Here is a 20,947-nt window from a genome sequence, read left to right as displayed (position 1 = left end):
TTCCCATGATTCACTATTGCAGCATTTCCAAAACTCAGTTGAGTCCTGCTGTAAGATGGCTATATTTAGATTAACTGTGCCTCAAGAGCAAAGGCACTTAAATTAGGCCTGCATGAAGCAGCTTGGATCTGCAAGTGTTGTGGTTGCGTCTGAGTGGCTCTGAATGACATGGACTCAGCTGCTTTCACTAGTCCCAACTGAGGAAATTTCAGGCATCACAGCAACAAGGTAACAGGCCTTTCTTTACTCCTTCATGCTGCCCTATGTGGTCTAATTTGCTATAGGTAATGTTTCTACTTTATACAGGGTATCTACTCCTCGATCACAGAAGACAGAGGAAAGCTGGTAATAGATGCCTCTGATTTTTCAAATCAGAATTTTGAGGCATTGATATTTCAGAGAAAAGTCAAAAATTTTCATGAAAAATATTGAGGAAGCACTTGTTTTCATTCTCACCAATGTTTCCTGGGTGTGTGTGGGGAACCCTGCTGTTTCTAACTCTCATTTCCCTCCAGCATCATTACCTCTTTTGGCAAAAAACAAACTGGGTAGGGCTGACTCTTCCCTTCCCACTGTGCACAGCTAAGTGGAGAAATGAGAGGGAGGAGCCTCACATCCCTGCTTCCCACCCCTTTTCCCCAGCTACTTGGCGGTGGGAGCACACTGTTGCTTGCCAAGAGCCCTAACAGAGCACTTCTTCCATCAAGCACTGACAAAATAAGGAAGAAACTCTCTGCTGCTGGGACAACACATTTCCATAAACRCTTTTGTTAAGAGGCATCTCAAGCATATCATATAAGAGCTGTGGTACAAACTTTTTTCCTTTAAACTCAGTAAGAAAGTCTCTAGTGAGATGGGCTTCTCAAAAAGACATACTGTGGAATGTTTTTGTTTTGGACGAAGGGTTAAGTTTATGCCTTATGAATTACCTATATAGGCAAATAATTGGGACTACTTTTCAAGAAAATCCAAAGCCCTTCACCTTTTCAACTGAAAACCACAATCTTTTCAATTTCTGGTTGCCGAGAACTGGAAAATTATACTCTTGGGATTTTCTTGTTTTTAATGAAATCTTGAAATTATATATGAGAATAGAGATTATAGTCTATCTTTACTATAGACTGAAATAAGAGCAGGGCAAGGTCATATTATTAGTATATCATTCTTGTTGAATTGTTACAATGGATAAATTCATAATATATGATTATATATCCTTTATGTTGGATAAAGAGCTTGGTAAGCTCTTAGCATTGTCTTGACACTGTGGAAGATCAGCTCAAATAACCTGAAAACTCAAGTGGAAACAATCAAATTCTTCCATAATGTCAGGCAAAATCTGAAACATCTGAGTTTGGGATAGGTTTCCAGGAGGCCTGGAAGGGAAGGATGGCAGACCAGAAGACAAGGGTCACAGGAAAGGTTTGTAGATGTTGACAATCCTTACAGCAAACTTGAGCATCTAAGATTCAAGCAGGTAATAGAAGAGAAATGAAACAGAGTAGAGCACAACAGAAGATATTCTATTCAAATAGAACAGAAAACAGACTAGCTGCCTGTCTTCAAGCTTCATTAGGTACATTTTACACATCTCTATTGACAATGTTTCTTATTTATCTGTAAGAATTGCCACATAGTAAAATCTATTCATTATGCCCCTTAGACAATGAATTTTTTATTTGCTATAGTCTTAATCTTATACTCATTTCTCCTCCTTCCTTAAGAAGGTCCTACTGAGCTTGTAGCAGGAGTTGGTCTTCTATTAACAACATGAGTTTTGATATATGTGTGGAGGGGATTAGTTTTGGGGCAGGTGTTTTACTACATGACATTATCACCTCCATTATCACATCCCACTGGTAAAATACAAGAAATCCATCTTAGCATTGAAATATATGGAAAATTGGAGTCCAGTTCCACTATGATTTTTTGTAAGTTAATTATTGTTCTTGAATTAAGAACACATCATCAACTTCATGCCTGATATCTTTAGTTTTGTCTTGTGGTCCACAAGGATTTGCAGAAAAAAAGCAAAACCAAAAAACCACAAACAAGTAGTAATACATTTAGACAATTGTACAACATTATAGCTGGGAGGAAGAACTGTCTTCCTACTCTCTATCTGGATACTGTGAAGGAAAAGATTTCATGAGTGTGTTTTTCTGTCTAAAAGAGGAACTTGATATTTTTTTTCTGTATGTAGGTATGATCATAATGATGCCCTTGGGTCTTCCCATTTCAAGGTTAAATAAAAACAGTTGTGCAGGCTTCTGCCATGTAAATAACCTACACAGAAATAGGAGAATCTCATATTACCTTCACCAAAAAAAGGCATAAATATCACATGTACACAGGATGATTTGCTTACCTTGCAGGCTGTAATGTAAGCATTTTGCTAAGGAAAAGTTAAGATTGCATYGGAAGTCTTGAGCATTCTTATTGATGTGCTCCTTTAAAACTCACATTCTTAAAGGACAGGACACCCAGAAATGACTTAAGAGCTCCTTTTTATGAAAATCCATGTAGTGCACAACAGTCCTCTGAAATAAATGTGTGTGGTACCATAGCAAAAAAAGTCACTAGCTTACAAAAAGTTCAGTAAAGCMATACAAATATAACTCTACACTGAAGAGAAGAAAAGCTGGGAAATGGGGAGGATCCCATCCACATGGGCTTGAGGGACAGACGTCTGTCCAGGAGTCTGGAGTGCAGTAAAACTGGACTGACTATCTTGTGATCTGGGATTACAGGACTGCATAGCCTTTAGTCCCTTTGCCTGGCTGTAGTCTGCTCCCTACACAACACTCCTGTTTCTGTATCCTAGATGAGGCTCAAAGGAAAAGTGATTCAAAGTAGAAATTATTCAGGTCCCTTAGGAAYTGGTAATACACATTTAAAAATTCTCTTCTCTACACTTTGTAGACCCAAGAAATATTAGCAAGGTCTGAAAAATCAGAGAAATATAAAGCAAGCATATCAAGGAAAAATTCTGATTTGAGCTGAATTTATTCTAGAGCTGAAATGATTGTCACCCAAGGCATAACACTGACTGAAATTTGACAGGGCTGAATTGTACTCTACTCAGGCATTTGACAAATAGCTGTGTATGTATCCTAGATGTACTTTATGGTCTATCTAGCAGATCAGTGTACCTCTGTCTACATCATTTTTAAAGCAAACCTAGGTCTCTCCAGCAAATGGAAAGCTACCCCTGCTGCTCCGTTGCAAAGATCTTTGATCCTTCCTAAAYCCTGCTGGAAAAGTAGCAGGATGAGTGTGAAGCAGGATGTTGTGAAGCAGCAGGTTGAGTTGTTACTAGACCAGCATCATTCTGTGTCAAGTGGCCAGGGCATTTTTGATTACTGGTAGAAAACCAAAGCCAGATCACAGTCAATTATTGAAATGGGGCCATGCACCCCTAGACTGTCACTCAAGTGACAGGATCGTGGTATAAATCTTCACACTGAATAGTTTATGTGTTGCAACCACATACTTTTCTYGGAGAGCTATAGAAAAAAATACATAGGAAAACAACAAACTTCAAACATTAAGTAGACAATAACCTCTTTGGAAATAGTTTAACATTTTTTTTTTCATCTTCTCACCTGTTACTAATTTGATGATCATCTATAAGTCCCATTTTAAATTGAGATAAGAAGGTTTTATCACCTCTTAGCCAATTATACCTAAAATGACATGCCCTTACTAATGCACTTAGTAACCTTAAAGAAACAAAGACTTTTTTTTCCAAATACAGGTTTCTTGATGTTGCCTAGATACAAATTTATGTTCTTGCTCCCTACCCTTCCATCACACATTCCAGGTTGGTGGATTGCAAGGCTCAAGTTCTTGAGCTGAGTAAAGCAGCTCAATTTGTAATCATCCAAGTTAGCAGCATGCTTCTCTGTTGTTATCCACAGGTTTAGCCACGGATTCAGTTTGACAAGCCATAACTAATTTATTTGAGCTAAATTATATGAAAGCAGTTATCATATTAACTGTGCTGACAGCTCCACCTCTTGTATTGTATGTTTTGTTTCTCGTCTCCAGTTGTAATATATGTTTTTTAGATTGTGTTTTACCTAGGTGCTAAGGATTAAATCATGGCTTTTTAGTTTCTAGTGTAATTGAATTTTATACTGTCTGAGCAGCCTTCATTTAAGAGTCTCAAAGTGCTTTAAAATATTCCTTAATGAAGCTTCACTAAACTTGAGTGATGGAGGTAAATATTATTAGCATTATTATTGGTTTTAGAGGTAGATGAAGAGAGGGTCAGAGAGCTGTAGGGTATTGCCAATGCTCACTAGGAAGACATTGGTACAGAAATCAGGAGCAGACTTGATCAAAAAAGGGATTTAATTTTGCATGGAAAATAGCTACTAGCAATTTTTGACAAAAATATCTAAAGCTGACAATTGCTACAATTACCATTTTTCAGTTGTCAGTCAAAACTTTAATTTTCTGACAAGAGGAAATAAATGTTAGAAAAAAGCAAACAGTGAGGGTTGTTTATTTGTTTTTTTGATAAAGATCGTTGACCAATTACATTCAGGACAAACAGAACACACATATATAGATAAATTAAATATTCTCTGAAGAACGTTGTGATTTGGGTTCAGATGTTCAGATAGTCTTAYATATCTATCTTCCATTGGTATTTTTTAGATTAATAGAAGACTATCACCCAACTTAGCACAGTACCTAGCTCTTTTATAGTATTTTCATATTATTTGGAAATTCAGTAGATTTCCCTCATGTAGCCTGTTTTGTTTTGGTGGTTCTGAAAACCTCTGTGTAAATGTTGGAATTTACATTTTTTCATATAGACTGTGTTTAGTGTCATCTATGTTCTGGTTCCTTCCAATCCGGTGTCAACAAAAAGTTTCAACTAATGGTTCAGTTTTGTTTTGAGTTTAGATGATCTTTTTTCCCAGTCTGTGTTTTGTTTGATGGCCTGGTTTTAATTCTGATTTTGATTTTATTTGCATTCTCATTCTCTCTCTCTCTCTCTCTCTCTCCCTGTCATCCTCTCATGATCTCTCTTTTTTCCCTCCATCTCTTTTTAAAAGACAAGGGAAAGTGTTAGGAAAGGCTTTATCTATAAAATGTTACTTTAACATAAAAAAAATTTTTTTTTAATCTTTCCAGTTTTCCACACAGCATCTGCTTCACAGGCCACCTGGTGTAGGCTTATGGGCCACCCAATGCTCCAGCAGATGCTGAGTGCTCAAGAAGTGAAACATGGCTCTGTCAGCATCAACATTTGCAAACACATTTAGCACGGCAGCCTCTTCTGGCTTTGGATTTCACCCAGGACAGTGACTGTATAGGTGGTTTTCAATCTGCAGGCTTGCACCTGACCTTTGCTCTACCTCCAGCAAAATGCAGGAACATGGAGCAGCCCTGARTGAGGAAGATGTTTCAAAGTTCCTCCAGCTTTACTGACACCAGTGGCACACAGCACCTCTGATTGCTCTGCAGCGTGGAGATCAGGACCCTTTACACACACCCACACTCACACAAGCACCTTCTTTCTCAAGGCAGGGAGATCAGCCTACCTTAGCACCAAATTTACAGCCCCAGAGTTACCAGAAGGCCTCATTTTGGTGGTCTCCACCAGCCATGCCACAGGCTCTGTGGCAGTGGCACTTCCCTTCTGCTGCAAGTCACTTGTTCAAAAGCATGAAGCGGTGACTGCTGTGGATGGAGGAGAAGCTGTTATTAATTACACTTTAGGAGTGTATGAAAAATTAATAATTCTACTGCTAACACTGTTAACATGCACCATTTCAGAGTCTGTTTTGTAAAACACTGATGAAATATTTACTTGGTGCTGTGATGACCATTTAAAATGGAAGCATTATTGCTGTATTGCAGACCTACTTAAAAAAACAATAATAATTTATTGTRCTACACTGGAGCCAAACTTCAGGAAGGATATACACACTCCAGGCTTCAGGTGCTGATGGCATTTYCACATCGAATTAGATCATTCATTAATCCTTGAGGTTTATGGTGATTAGCTGATAATCTGTATTTACTCCTCTAAGGCTAAGAGCCATCCCAGGAGGCTCCTTTTCCCCGCAGGGCATATAAAAGTCTCAAAGGAGGGCAACACGGAGGCTCTGCTCTGCCTCCAGATCAGAAGCAGGAATATGCCACCCTCCCTCAGCCAGGGATTCGTTTTTTCACCCGTTTTGCATCCAAAGCACTGTGGCTCTCACTCTGCATGGCTTTCGTGTCTTTTTATGGAACTAAATTCCCTCCCACTGAGACAAGCTGGATTTTCTACTTGTCTTTCATTTTTGTGTGTGTGAATTTAGTGATCACAAAAGGAGCCACATTGACAGGCTTGGAGACTGAAGATCCCTGTTTAACTAGAGAACAGGCACAGCATGGATGAAGATGTTGATGTCCCTTGTGTGATGTCCCACCGATAGACTAACCCCAACTTGAATGACTGGGTCTGAAGGATAAAAGGAGAAAAAAAAAAAGAGAGGTAACCTACTCTTTGCAGTGTGAAAGGAGCAAAAGACCAGGGGGAAAATGTTCTCAGTTTTAGAAAGTGACTGTTTACTGAAGAGAAGATACAAATTAAAAAAAAGTAGGCAACCTGTTTGCCTACTACTGGCAAACTACTGTTTGCCATGGCAGTGCAGAACTAAATATGAAAATACCTTTGATATGTTCAAAAGGATGTCTATTTAAAATAGGGCACAGGGAGATCCTCCGTGAGAGAATTTAATCTTGGTCCAGCAAAACTTGGACTGGAATGTCCAAAGAGAAATTCCCATGTTTCAACTCTTCCCAGTGTGAACAAACAAGGATAAAACTAGTGTCCTCTCTCCTAAGTATTCCTCATGATCCTCCTAAAGGGGCTCCATTTGCACTTAATTTCCTTTAATTGACTCACTTCTGACAGGCCATAGTGATTTCTAATCTTTTAAAATCCCCTTTGCCCTTTTTTTCCTTTAACCTCATTTCCTCTGTGAGCATCTCCTCAGAGGTACATCCTCTCACATCTAAAGAAGCTAATATATCGTCCATGCTCCCAAAAGCCAATAGAAGCTATTGATACATATGGGAATGAAAGCAGAAGACAGCAATAAAAACAGAGTGACTGAAAGAAACAGCTGAACATTTAAAAATCTGATGCAGAACACTTGGCAAGAATCAGAACTTTGGAGAATCAAATCAAATTGTCCTTTTTAGAAACAAGACAGTACTTCAAAAACTTTATCTGATGCTACTGAAGCCAACAATAATTTTGCCATTGATTTCAGCAGTGCAAAGAGCTGTCTGTCTCTATGAGGCAAAACCTGTGGTTACAGATGAATTGAAAAGAGTAACTGAAATTAGGGTAAAAATGTCAATACTTTGAAGAAAGGAAAAAAATTGAGTGAGAAAAAAATGCAGTTTCAGTAGTTAGCACTCAATATAAAATAATGCCATATTTTAGAAAACTTTTTGTATGTGAGAAACTTGGTACAAGTGAGTATTTCCACCGAGTGAACTAGGCCTACAGATAATCTCTGTTAGGATACCTGAGTCCTGCTCTTGCATCCAGTGAAACAAATAGAGGTTCTGCCATTGCATTTAGTGGAACCAAGACTGGTGAAGGGACCAAAATGTTGCTCATCTTGAATAATGCTGTATATCACAAATAGCCCCATTGGGCTCAGTGGGAATTACTCATAACATAGATGTTATTCAGTGCAAGTGAGATGATTACAATCTGGCCTGTAGAAAACAGCATCTAAGCCTCTAACGTGCCTTAAAACTGGCAAAGAATGGCACAGTGATGGGCTTCCTAGGGATTTTTATTAGAATTTGGGGGACATTTGGGGGAAGAAGCTGCTGGAAGTTTATAACAGCACATGGTGGAAAAGCAAGCTGACAGGATCGATGAGCCAAGAAGAGCTAATCGCATTGATTTACAGGAGAGGAGAAAAAGAAGACATATCAGACTGGAGACCAGTCTCTTTACTGCATACTGTGAATACAATATTAACAAGGATATTGCAAAGAGATTAAGATCAGCTATTGAGGCAATTAGACTCAAAAGTGTGGATTCTATGAAAGATCATTTGATTTTAAGGAGTCACATGATTTATTTTGGGAGAAAAGGAAACATGTTCCATACTCACAATCCACAACCATCTGAAGTCAGGTAAATCGATTTGACTGAATTGGCCAGAGATTTCATCAGGTAGGWTTATTGAGAAGAAAATGGAGATCCATAGTTTACAGCTGTTTGATTCATATTTTATAGATTTGGGCATTTTTTTCCCCATGTTTTGATCATCCATTTTCATCAACTTTTTTTCTAATGAATACAAAGCCCACTTGCACTTTGGATGTGCAGCTTGTCATGGTAAAAACTTCTCAGGTGAAAAAGGACAGAGAAATTGCTAGAAAATGCACCTAGAAAGAAGTTTAAGACATGACACCAGTACATGATAAAGTAACCACTGAGAACAAAAAGAAAAACATAGAACAGCTGTGTTCCAGAATTGACTTTAGTGGTGAATTGACAGCACAATCCTCTATTTATCTCAGAAAAAAATTCAATGCTAAACTGAAAAGAAGATATCTTAGAGATGCAGCAATATTAATAGTTGCTTATTAGTATGGAAACAAGTTTCACATATAAACAGAAACCACAAGGTGACATTTATTGTATTCATATAATAGGCATTTATAACCCTTGTGTGGACAGTAGAAGCTGTCAGCTGTCAGGAGTGCAATCCTCCAACCAGGCAAGTGGCTTTTGCAAGAAGTGGCATGAAAACACTGAGGGTAGCTCATAGCCTTGGAGGGTAAAAAGCGCTCCTACAAAAACCTTACTTTGTGCTCCCCACACTGTTTCATTGTGAAGCATGTTTTGGATGACCTGAAAAAATTTAACTTGTGTCAGATGGTGCAGTGTAATTAAGTGAGATGTGGATGCCATATGTAAAGATTATGTCAGTGCTAGCATATGATACATAATGATGGACGACATCATCAGCTGTCATCAYTGTGCAGCAGTGTAGCTTACCTTGAGCCAACAGCATTTTGGTCACTGGTGAAGACAAACACGCTGCTCTGAAGTCCACAGCACCTGCAAATGCTGTAGAAGGGCAACTACTTAGGGAAGTGCAGAGCTGGAATGAGAGGAGAGGTGCCGTGTGGTGAAAGAGGACCTTACATTCAGGTCTTCCATTTGTTGCTTAAATCTGGGTTCTCTAAGTCCCTAGATCAGGAGCACAAGTACCATTCCACCAGCCAGCCATGATGGCACCCTATCAACATTCACACAGTAGCAAGTATGTGTCACTCCCCCATTCTTTGCCATCCAGTAAAAAAGACAGCAGGCCACCTCTTCCCATCCTTATCCCGGTAGAAGCTCTTGTTAAAAGAGTTTTGATCCCAAATCAGGTACAGGCTTGTATTTTCAGTGAGCTTTACATTGTCTTCACTTTCAATGCACAAGCAAGTTATTGCAGCACAATAAATCACAGCACGTAGCTGAGTCATAGTCGCTTACCGTGTGCACATGCTTACCATGTGAGCATACTGCTAATGTATTCCAGTTTAATTTAACCCTCTTTCCTTGTTGAAAGTGGATTCAGTAGCTGGTCATTTACCTCTGAAAGGCATATAGAAATCTGGCTGTGGACAGCARGATTCAGATCTTTGTGCCAGGAATGCGTATGACATGTAATAAGTGCAGTGTTCTCTGTGGYGTGGCTTTTATCTCGCATCGTAGCATATATTAATTACTAGCATGACTATATCTTTGAAAACTGCTTAAGAAATAGTAGGCTGCATTTGCATGCCAACAAATATAATTAGATTGGTTTCACTTGGCACAGATCTGACTGTACTAGCTACAGACAGGCAATGATCACCCTCTGCTGAAGAAAAGGAGGGCAGAGAAGCAGAACAGAAACTCTGGAAGAGAAACATTAGTTAATGGTATAATGTGCATGTTGTAGTCACTCCTGTTTTTCTACTTTTCCTTTGTAGATAGTTATATRACTAGCTTGGGTTTAGCCTAAAACACAAGTCTCTTTATTAGCTATATAGGGTAAACTAGGGTAGTTTCACTTCCATTTAAACTAGATAAGATTCAGGACATCAGTTTATTCYCTTTGCTGCTAGGAGTTGCATACAAAACACTGAAATCTGCATAAACGATACACTTCTAGAATAAGTGAGTTTAATAAGCCAGCTCTATTTTTGCACCTACATATGAATTGGGTCTTAACATGTGGATTTGTTTGCCGGTTACATAACCAATTATTTGAACTGTAACAAGCTACATAAAAGAAATTGTGAATTTTCTGTGAAGAGAGCAAAGATTTTATCCTGAATCTTTTCTGCAGGTAATGAGGTTGCTGTCTAGATACATTRCATTCAGTTTATTGTCCCTTTATGCTCTTTGATGGAGTGCTATGTTTCTGCTCTTYTGCAGTTTTCCTACATACCAAATAAAAGCATGCTTCCAATCTGGTCAATAGCTTGGAACACCTCAATTTTAGTGACAGAACTGGGAGCTAAGCCTGAGCTTCTGAATCCCAGTTCAGGGCCTTAATCCAAAACCTGTCCTGCCTCTTCAGCCAAGCCATATTATCATGTGCAAAGATTATTTCAAAGCAAACTTGARGGTCTGGCTTGACTTGAGTGGTGAGGAAATTCTGAATTAAAGATGTCCTATGACTTTCAGCTTATTCCCCTCGTGTTGTAGTCAAAGATATATAAGTGCAATRTTTTGGAACAATGGGATGAGATAAGAGGGATTCTTTGTGAGAACTGTTCTTTGTTAGTTGATGCAAGTCAGAGCTTTAAGATGACCATAACTTTTTTTAGTTTTGTTAATGATAGGTCAGATGTTTCAGAACAGTACTTTGCATTTTGCTCCCATTCACTTTATTTCCTTCCTCCACAATGGTGATTTGAGAGAGGGAAAAAAAATCACTTTGTGGTACATCAATATTTGTATCAATACATTGTCTTGTATGATGACTCACCATCAAAATAGTGCTGCAGTAACACTTGATATGTCACACTGGAACAGCTTCTGAACTGCTACAATGTGCTATTTCCATCCATAAGATTATGAGGGAATTAGAAAAGTAGGTCTTTTGACACAATTCAGCATAGCAACTTCAGTGTAGTGTGGTACTTTATACCACAGAGTCGCTACTAAATGGGCTGTTTGACATCATGCATTATAAAGGATTTAGAGGTGTCATGTAAAAGTACTTTACAGTCTTTATGATGCAAATAAAAAAGGATGCATCCTGGAAAAATATTAGGAGTAATGGAAACACCATTAGTCCAAAGGTGTTTCTTTGCATTGCCATGCCATATAGCCGGGGTCAACTCCTGGTCCTTGTTAATAACAGTAACTGGGGCAAAGCAATGGTATTGTAACAGCTAAAAGAGCCTTTATTCTAGCAACATTAAAACAATAGGTGCTGCAAGCCAAACAGCTGTTAAAAAGCAATACATAATTAACAGCAAATAATACCACTGATCATTTAGATAGCACATTTCATTCTTATCTTTCAAATTTGTGGTGTTATTTGGCTACCACGCAGGGCAATTTGCATAACTATGTATTTCCAGTTCACTTAAAGATAGTTGTAATCAATCCAAACTTGCTTTTACTTCATTCACAGGCAAATGTTGACAAGAAACAGTGAAATGGGGTAATAATAAATTTGAAGCACTGACAGCAAAATGAGCAAAAAATAGATTTTAGTAAGGAACAAACACAGAGTAGTACTACATAGACAATTTTAAAAATGTGAAYACCAGCTGCTAAGGGTAAAGGAATTCTCCTTTTGCTCTGTGGATGTATAATCTTGCATSTCTCAGGGAGTCTTGCCCCATTAGCAAGCCACAAAGACCTACAAGTGCTCTCAACACCAAAGTGCTACCTACCTTGTGCTTAGTTTATATCATACTTATTCAATGCTGAGAAATTCTGTTCATCTTTCCTAACCATTGCATGGAACTCTTGTCTCCTTGATTACCTTCCTTAGCATGGGTCTTATTTTGGTTTTGAAAGACCCTTCTCCTGCCTGCATGCAGCAATCTTCTGGGTCTTTAAACTGGAGATGGAAAAGCCTTTGGCCCAAAGGTGTAGATTTTGAAGCCACCTCTTGCAGATCATAAATCTTTCCTTCCTGCTAGCAGTTCTTGTGCTTTGGTTCCTCTACTATTCTTCTCAGAGCTGCCTTTCTCTCTCCCTCTCAAGCAACACATCCTGACGATGACAGGTTAGTCAGCAAAATGGATGGATGGGCCTTGCTTCTGGCTGCTAAGTCTCTTGTAATGCTCTAGTCTTTGTACTGTCTTTGGCAACTGAACTTGCTGTCCTCCAAAGGGCGAGAACGCTCGCGGGAGCAGTTTCTGACAACTCGTCATGCAATAGATTATTTAAAGACAGGTTATACCCAGGACAGAACAAATATATTCTCTAGGAAACTAAGGTAGAATTTCCTTCTTACAGCTCTTTCCTTTTTCTCCCTTGGACACTTGGCATTTCTTGAGCTTGTTGTTTGTCTTCTTAATTTTCCTGAATTGGAGAAACCAAACAGTTCAGACGTACCATAAATAGCTCACTCTTCTCATCATGACCTCCTGCGTCGCAGGGTAGGAAGTCTAGTCTTYCAGATTATCAGTTAGTCAGGCCAATTCAGAGGAATAGGGTGCTCCACCAGTCGGGATTTTTGCCCAGGTCTCTTGAGCTCTGGGATTCCCTTTCTGYTCTACTACAGGCCTTTTCTGTAATCATCTCTGCATTATAATGCCTAACTTTTATGCAACAGGCTTCCAGAGTAAGGTCCCTATACTGAGTTAGGCACTCTAGCTGTAGGGAGAGTACATAGATATAAATACATATATATGTATGTATATAAAAGTATATATGTGTATGTATGCATATATACACTTATATTTATATGYGTGTGTACAACTGGTACTGTTCTCTATGGTGTCTGTGGAAGAACTGGCATCTAGGAAGGGCCCATATGCCCACTCAAGGCAAGAACAACGACATGCTGAGGTCAGGGCTGCTTTTGAAATCCCACCCTGCCTACCAAAACTCGAGGAAAGACGCCTCTGTTTTAGACCAGTGGCATTAACCCTTCCTACTGTAAGTGAGGGTTTGATTCCCAACCTCTGCAGAGTGCCTGGCCCTTAAGTCGATGACTAGTCTGAGGTAGAAGCAGCTTTCCTGCTGCAACTGTTCCAATTTGCCTGGCACAGAAAAAAAGAAAACAAATCTCTGGGGAGTGAGAGAGAATGAACACCAACAGAATTGATGGGTGCTCTTGTAGAAGACCAGAAMGGTAGATCTCAGTTCAGAATAGCAAACTCTACTTGGGCTTTTCACATACAGTGTACTTTTCTGTTGGCAATTCTTAGTTTTCAGTGGTGGTAATTAGACTAGGAAGGTGATCTCAGTATATCCTGGCTGTGTTTCTGAATAAAAGCCATGCCTGTCACTGTGTTTTCAGTGAGGYCTATGTGTGTGGGAGGTGGCTAAATCGATACCATGATAGCAGGGGCCAGAACGGCATCACAGCCAGGCAAGGGAGGCAGAAGCCTGGAGCCTTGCCAAACCCATTGAGGCATGCATGTTCGGCAAACACCTCCACAGGTGTTTTCTTGTCCTTCCTAACAGGAATTTTAGAAACCTTTAAATCCTTGACAGGTTTCAAAATCAGATGCATAACTGATTTAAAATTACCATGATGACAGTTTCTAACAGGAGGATATAATGCAATGACTACAGCACAAACAGGAAAATAGAACTGKCAGGAAGTTCATTCCTGTATGTTCACGAAACAGGAAGTTGTGAAGCGATCTGCCACCTCTTTAAGAGCTCATAATTTTWATTTAAAGCTCAGGTAATAAATAGAGATTCCATTGAGTTCGATAAYACAAGTGAAAGTAAAGATTGTGTGAGGTTTGTATTGGCCCAGTGATTAACACGRTAAGTGGAATATCTCTTGTAGTTTAGCAGTCTTTTTCCTTTAGAAACTTCTTTGGACTTCTTGGTTGTGAGATTATAAACCATTTTCAGAAATTATCTGTGTCAACTTTCCTACTACAAGAACATACTTTCTTTGGTGGAGGAAAAGGCACTTTTTGACAGTTTTCTGAAATAATCCATTCAGATGACAGGGAAAAAGCAGTCCAGTGTTTCAGTTTCAGAGGTTCACTCCACCAACGGTAATGTTCTCTCTGTCAGAAGTGCTGTGAAGTTGCTGTTGCGGTGATCCCACGCTGCTTTTGTCTAACACTGGACACRTAGCAAAGGCTTATGCAGCTCTCCATGTTTATAAGAGACCATTCACAGCCACAAGACAGGATTGCTGCTTCTCCGTATTGGTTTAGCAAAACACTGAGCTRTTAGCTGAGCAGCTGTAGGTAGGGACTCTTGTTAGTGAGGTGGAGTCCTCTTCTGGACTCAGCTGTCTCTAATGCTCCAAGCAGAATTTCACTGGTAACTCAGACCAGGTTAAACTGTTTAGGCTGATCCAGGTGAGTTTTGCTTGGAGCAAATTAGGAAGCACTTGCAAAACCTACTCTCTTAGGAGATTAGGGAATGTGCTAGCTTTGGGCTGGAGTGAGGGAATCTTATTTTGCTGTAGCTGTATGCAGAAGACCTCTGTCTGCGACCTCTAAACAACTAAACAGCAAGGTAATTCCTATCCCAAGATTGCCTACAAATCTTCTGTTGGTGATACAGGTATAGCAGTGTAAATGCTATGTTATAGGAGTAACTATTGTTTGTTCCCATACAGGAAAGAAAAGGAATAAAAGGTACAGTGATTTAAATTGCCTTACCACTACTTTAATTAAGTGCACAACAGTGATTGTACCAATGTAACAGTATCTTGTAAAAGAAATCACACACTAGTGTAGTTACTCATATTCAAAACCTGTCTTTAGAACTGCTCTGACCATAGGTGATCATGAGTTTGTGACAGATATAACTCCTTACTATGATGCATCAGTATTATACTGCTGTATTTAATAAAGTAATCAGAATAGAGAATCAGCTTTTGATGAAGAAGGTTTATCAAATTTTATTGTAATACTCTACATACTCACTTTGATGTGTAGGGCTAGACTTGCAAAACAGTTCAACACTGAAAATCCAAAGTTATTTTGAAAATCTGGTCACTTAAGTGCCCACGCAGGATTCTGACTAATGGGCACTCCACTGATAGTATTGTCCAGCAGGGAAAATCAACCAAGAAGGGAAATTCTCACCTGAAAAATATTAAAGGATAAATTAGTGTGTGCTGAAACAAGTGCTGTCATACTGGTTTTATTAAGTATGAAGGCAGAGTGACTTTGTGTTTTTGTTCTGAATCCAGAACTGTATTGGAATCTTCCTTCTGTCTTGTGCCAAAAGCTATCTCTTGTTTATTCACTGAGGAATGTGAAGAATGGGGGACAGCTGGGTATGGTGCTAGCCAGACTAAAAGCTAGCCCTTGATTGCCATTGCTTATTAACAGTGGTGTTGGCTACCTGGAACAGCTGCCAGGATAATGGATGGCCATGGATTGTCTCTGAAGTAAGACTTCAGTTAAGATTCTACTGACTGACTGCTTGTAAAGGATTAATAGGTGATAAACAAATGCAATAAGCACACAGCTGATCTGAGAAATCTATGCTAAATGCAACTGATTGCTGACAAAGTGACCATATCCGCAAAGCAATTTTTAGATCCTTGTAAATGTATATGTGAGGTGTCTCTATTTTTGCTTGCTAGCTTTTAATTGTATGTGTCAAATAGGCTACGTAGACATGTAGAGTCTACCATAAGAGTCTCCAAACTGCAGGGATATTTGGAGTACCTAAGCTGCTTCAGAAATCTGAGAACATGTGATCCTTTCTACCTCTAGTGTCAGTAGTGGCACAATAAATCTGCTCCCATTTCTCTTCTTAGCTTGATATGGAATTAGGACAAGCAAAATAGTGCAAAACTGAAAATTATGCACGTGATTTATGTGAAACATCTGAAGTGTTAAACACCATCACCAAGCCTTCTTTTGTGTTTGACTGATACTATATTTTAAGGTGGAACTCCATTTCTGCTAGAGTTCACTGAGTCAGCAACATGGTACTTCATTAAAATTTGCTAGTTTGGATTCAGCCACCTTTGCCTGAAATAGATTTTAGTCCCTCTGTGTAGAAGGGGGCATGAATGGCTTTATGCTGCTTTTCATCTCCTTCCACAACATTTGGAATGTTTTGAGAGAATGAACAGAATCTTCAAGTCAGAATGATCTAAAATCAAAATGCTTTGAATGGTATAGCAGTGAACTGTACGTCCCAAGCTCGTCCCAGGCTCCACCAGGCATGTTGCCAGACTGAGTTTTGAAATAGGGGGCTGTTGCCCACCTCCTGGAGGTGTGCAATATGCAGCAGAAGGGTGGCACAGAAAGTGGTCAATGAGAACTAATAAAATTGTCATACAACCTACAAAAGTAGTGCTGGACCCAAGACCTATCTGATGCTTAGTTGGGAAAAATGCTTCAAAAGTTCATACGGGATTCAGGTAGCTCCCTGCGTTATCACCTCATCTGGCCTCTTGTCATCATCTTGGTTTCAACTTTCTGAATCTTCCAATATCCAAAATGATAACTGGCTGGGAAAGGCAATACCTTACTCATTAACTTTGGCAATACTGAACAGGATTTTGCCTTTGTGCCTGTGTTCCTCRTTTGGAAAATAGAAATAACATCTCTTTCACATCACTGAGGTGTGCAGTGGGTGAACATGTTAAAATTGTTAAGGCCTCTGTTGGTATAAAAATGGGGAATTTACCATCTGAAAGAGAAAAAATGAATACTTTCAAGGTTGACACTTAACCTGTAGCTGCAGGTATACCGTTAACTCTGACATAAAATGAAATGTGGTTCCTGCCTACCTCTAGCTTTGCTTTCTTTTAAAATATAACAAGTGTCATGGTCATGTTTCTCAAAATAAAAAAAATGTTTTTTCACCTTTCTGTGTGTATCCCTCTCTCYTTGGTTGGAAAATTGTATAAAAGAATTTTTTCACTAAGAACTTTCTTAGTTTAATCAATTTCACTTGACTGCTAATGATGATGTGATTATTGCACAAATACAGGCTCAGCCATCTGCACTGGCCAGTTTTAAAGGTTGTTTGAAACCTGTTTTCAGTGCTTTCCACAGTATTTGCAATCAAGATGTTTCTGAGAKTGAAGGGTTTAGGTACTCTGGAAAATGGGCTGTCTAGTACACTGTCAGCTCCCTAAATATTAAGGTGAGGCAGTACATGTATTTTCTGCACTGAAACAGCTTCCTGTGGCCATAAGGTGGCAGTGGCCTTGAAAAGAAACAACAACRAAAAAATTCTTTGGGACATTAAATCATAATAAAGCCAGAACAAGAACTGCAGGCAGCAGTCAGCTCTTTCTGATTCATTCCAGCAGAAACTTCTCTCTCTGTATAACTGGAATGTTGTACGTTTTTGCTTTGTCTCTTTTCATGAGCTCATCAAAGCCGATTACGCAGCCCTGCTGTAAGTGAAAGCTGTGAAGCTGAGCAGAGCAAATCTGGCCATCCCTGTGGATGTATAAATGAGTCAAACGACCTCCAAAAGCCTGAATCTTAAAATAAGGTTGTACAAACCAACAGATTTCTATGGTGATTAGTGCAAGCAACTCCTAGAGCCTCAGAAAGGAAAGGAGAGCAGGAGGGTGAAAGAAGCAGAAAGCTGTTTATTCTAACTTCTGTTTTGCTCTTCCAAAACACAGTACTGACACATACAAGGGCAAATGTGCACAGCATCAAAATACTGGGGGAGGAGGGGAGAGGCATGAGGCATGCTAGCAATTACTTCTGAGGTACTATTGCTGCCAGTAAAAGTCATTTTTATTGGCAAACTGGATGTTTTGTTGAAGTCAAAGGGAGAAGGTGAAATCCCATTCCTTAGTGGAGCAAACAGGAGTCCTGTCATTGATGTTAAAGGGGCTGGTGCTTGACCTATAAGGTTGGGTAGCAATTAGTTGATGAAAGCCAGGAGTAGGGAAGATCACCAGAACATATAAATTAACTTCTATTTACAGGAAAGGAGTTGCATAGATATTTAGTGCATGAAAAAGGTGGTATGTTAGCATTAGGTGCCTAGAATAGCAGGACGTGAAGCCAATGGTGTTTGGCTGGCAACAGCTGCCTAGGATGGCAATAACTGGTAAGTGTCACAGTGTGATGTATTCCTGGTGACATGCATCAAATGAATTTAGGAATTTCAATCTAGTTTAGGACATGGACCCTTGCAACAGGTGTAGTATGAATATAATAATATTATAAATGGTTATGGTAGCACAGGTGTTTGAAATTGGGGCCCTCTAGGAAGTTCACTGTGCTGAAGAAATCATTTTTTCAGCTATCCAAAGGGAAAAAGTGACCTAAACAAATGAGCAATGGCCAAAGGGGAAAAGAATGGTGGTGGTATGTTGTGAGTGTGTGGTGTTTTTTTGTTTTGCTTTTTCTTTTCTTTTTTTCAACATAAAATGAATGGAAAGTGTCCTCACCAGCCCCCATTCCATCCACCTTGCCTGGAACGACCAACCTGCCATCTCTCCTAGCCCTACCCAGAATTTTTCAGCTTATCCTGTTCTCATTCTGGTGCAGGATCCCCTATCAATCCCACACCCTGATGGCATAAAAGTTGGGTGATCTCTTTCTCTAGGCAGAGGGGTGGTCCTTCTGTATGAAGAAGCATTGGCTGAACAAGTCATATATTCTTTACTTGCAATTTTGCATGCCTTTTTCTATCTGCAGTTCTGCCACAACTGTCAAGTCAGTTGTTTTTATATTGGYTTTTGATGGTAAGGAATCTACTTCTAGGCCTGAAGAAAGACTTACTGGTCTAGGAAAAATACAATGTTTCTGTTGTATTGTTCTCTCTCATTTGAATTTTCCCAAGCTTCTCATTTCTGCAGCCTCTAGATACAGATTTAAAGAAGCAGTAAACAGATGGGTATTTAGCTRTCTTGTAGACATTTTGTGTAGCACAAGTTTGAAGGTTCGGGATGACGTGTTTTTCTCCTGGCCTGGAAAATGCAGGGGAGGATACAACAACTTTCAGCTTTTGYTAAATTTTTGCAAAACTCATTACAAAAATGAAAAACAATATTGATTTGAAATTCACATAAGCTTAGTGAGAAGAATGGGTTTCAGTTCAGAGAAGTGTCCTGAAATACAAACTCTGTCCTGACTCTCCAATCTTATCTTTTCTTTTCAGGCCATTCCATACCTCTTCTCAGGCCCCTCCCAACTCCTGCTTGATCACAGAACCACACAGATCACAGAATGGGTAAGGTTGGAAGGGACCTCTGGAGATCATCTAGTCCAACACTCTGCTCAAGCAGGGTTACCTAGAGCATGTTAAACATGGATGCAATGCAGATGGGCCTTGAAGATCTCCAGAGAAGGAGACTCCACAACCTCTMTGGGCAACTTGTTCCAGTGYTCCGTCACTCTCACAGTGAAGAAATTCCGCTTCATATTCAGGCGGAACTTCCTGTGTTTCAGTTTGTGCCTGTTGCCTCTTGTCCTGTTGCTTGGCACCACTGAAAAGAGTTCAACCGCATCCTCTTGACACCCTCACTTAAGATATTTGTAGACATAGATAAGATCCCTTCTCAGTCTTTTCTTCTCGAGGCTAAATGSACCCAGCTCTTGCAGCCTTTCCTTACAGGGGAAATGCTCCAGTACTCTCATCATCTTTGTAGCCCTAGGCCAGATTCTCTCCGTGTCTCCATGGACATGCAGTTGCACATCTCTCTTGTACTGAGGAGCCCAGAATTGGACACAGTACTCCAGATGTGGCCTCACCAGGGCTGAGTTGAGCAGCWGAATCAACTCCCTCGACCTAGTGGCAACACTCTTCCTAATGCACCCCAGGATACCATTGGCCTTTTTGCCTACAGCAGCACRTTGCTGGCTCGTGGTCAACTTGTCCACCAGAACTTCCAGGTGCTTTTCTGCAGAGCTGCTTTCCAGCAGGTCAGCTGCAATAACACTCTCTCACAAGAATCCTGATCATGTGTCAGACTGGTGCTTTGTTCAGCCCTGGGCTGGGCTCCCTTCTRAAATGCTGTTGCAAGCCACAAGCATAATCTTCACAAATTATTAGATGAGAAAACTGCTAATAATCCATGTTAGATCAAATCCAGTGTGATGGGGGAAGTAACGGGGGTTTGTGAGGTGTTTCAGCTTGAMTCTTTGTGAACATGGGAGCTTTTGAACGTCGGAGTTTTTAAAGTTCCAGGTTTCCCTTTGAGTGAAACTTGCTTGATAACAATGGTTACTACTCCTAGCTGCTAAACTTGTGCAACAGCAGCTACTGCCAGCTCTTGTAAAAATGGTAGATTTCTTTTTTTTTTTTTTTTTTTTTTAAATTAAAAAAGGTGAATGTAAAGTTGAGTCCGATCATGAACCCAAGTGACCCTGTATCTAAATCATTGTGGAGTTCTTCTTTATGCTAGCAAAATAGCTTCTGTGCCGTAAGAACTTGGCCTCTCCCTCTTGCTTTGTTCCCACTTTTCGTATAAATTAGATGACTCTGCTCTGATTGCTCATACAGGTGATCAGATCAGAGGTAGTAGTTTATCAGCTGTGAGACATCAGTGGAATTAAGTTAAGCTGCTGGAGACAGAGGAGCTCTGAATCCCCTCCCTGGCTTCCAGATCAGAGAAGGACTGAACAGCTTGAGCTGAGCTCACTGYATTGAAAGAGGCAGCACAGTTACACTGATGCTCGGAGTGGAAAGCTAGAGGTAYCTCTTCTTAAACATCCAGCAAGCCTTAATGACTCCCCTTTTCACATCCTAGAGCATCCYGTTAGCCAAAGAAAAAAGTCATTACATAAAGCATTTCTGTACATGAATCTTCCTCCTGTA

Source organism: Rhea americana, unplaced genomic scaffold (assembly GCF_003343005.1).
Source record: "Rhea americana isolate MKP2758 unplaced genomic scaffold, rheAme1 scaffold_91, whole genome shotgun sequence".
NCBI classification, from domain to species: domain Eukaryota; kingdom Metazoa; phylum Chordata; class Aves; order Rheiformes; family Rheidae; genus Rhea; species Rhea americana.
Note: the sequence above shows the minus strand (reverse complement) of the source record.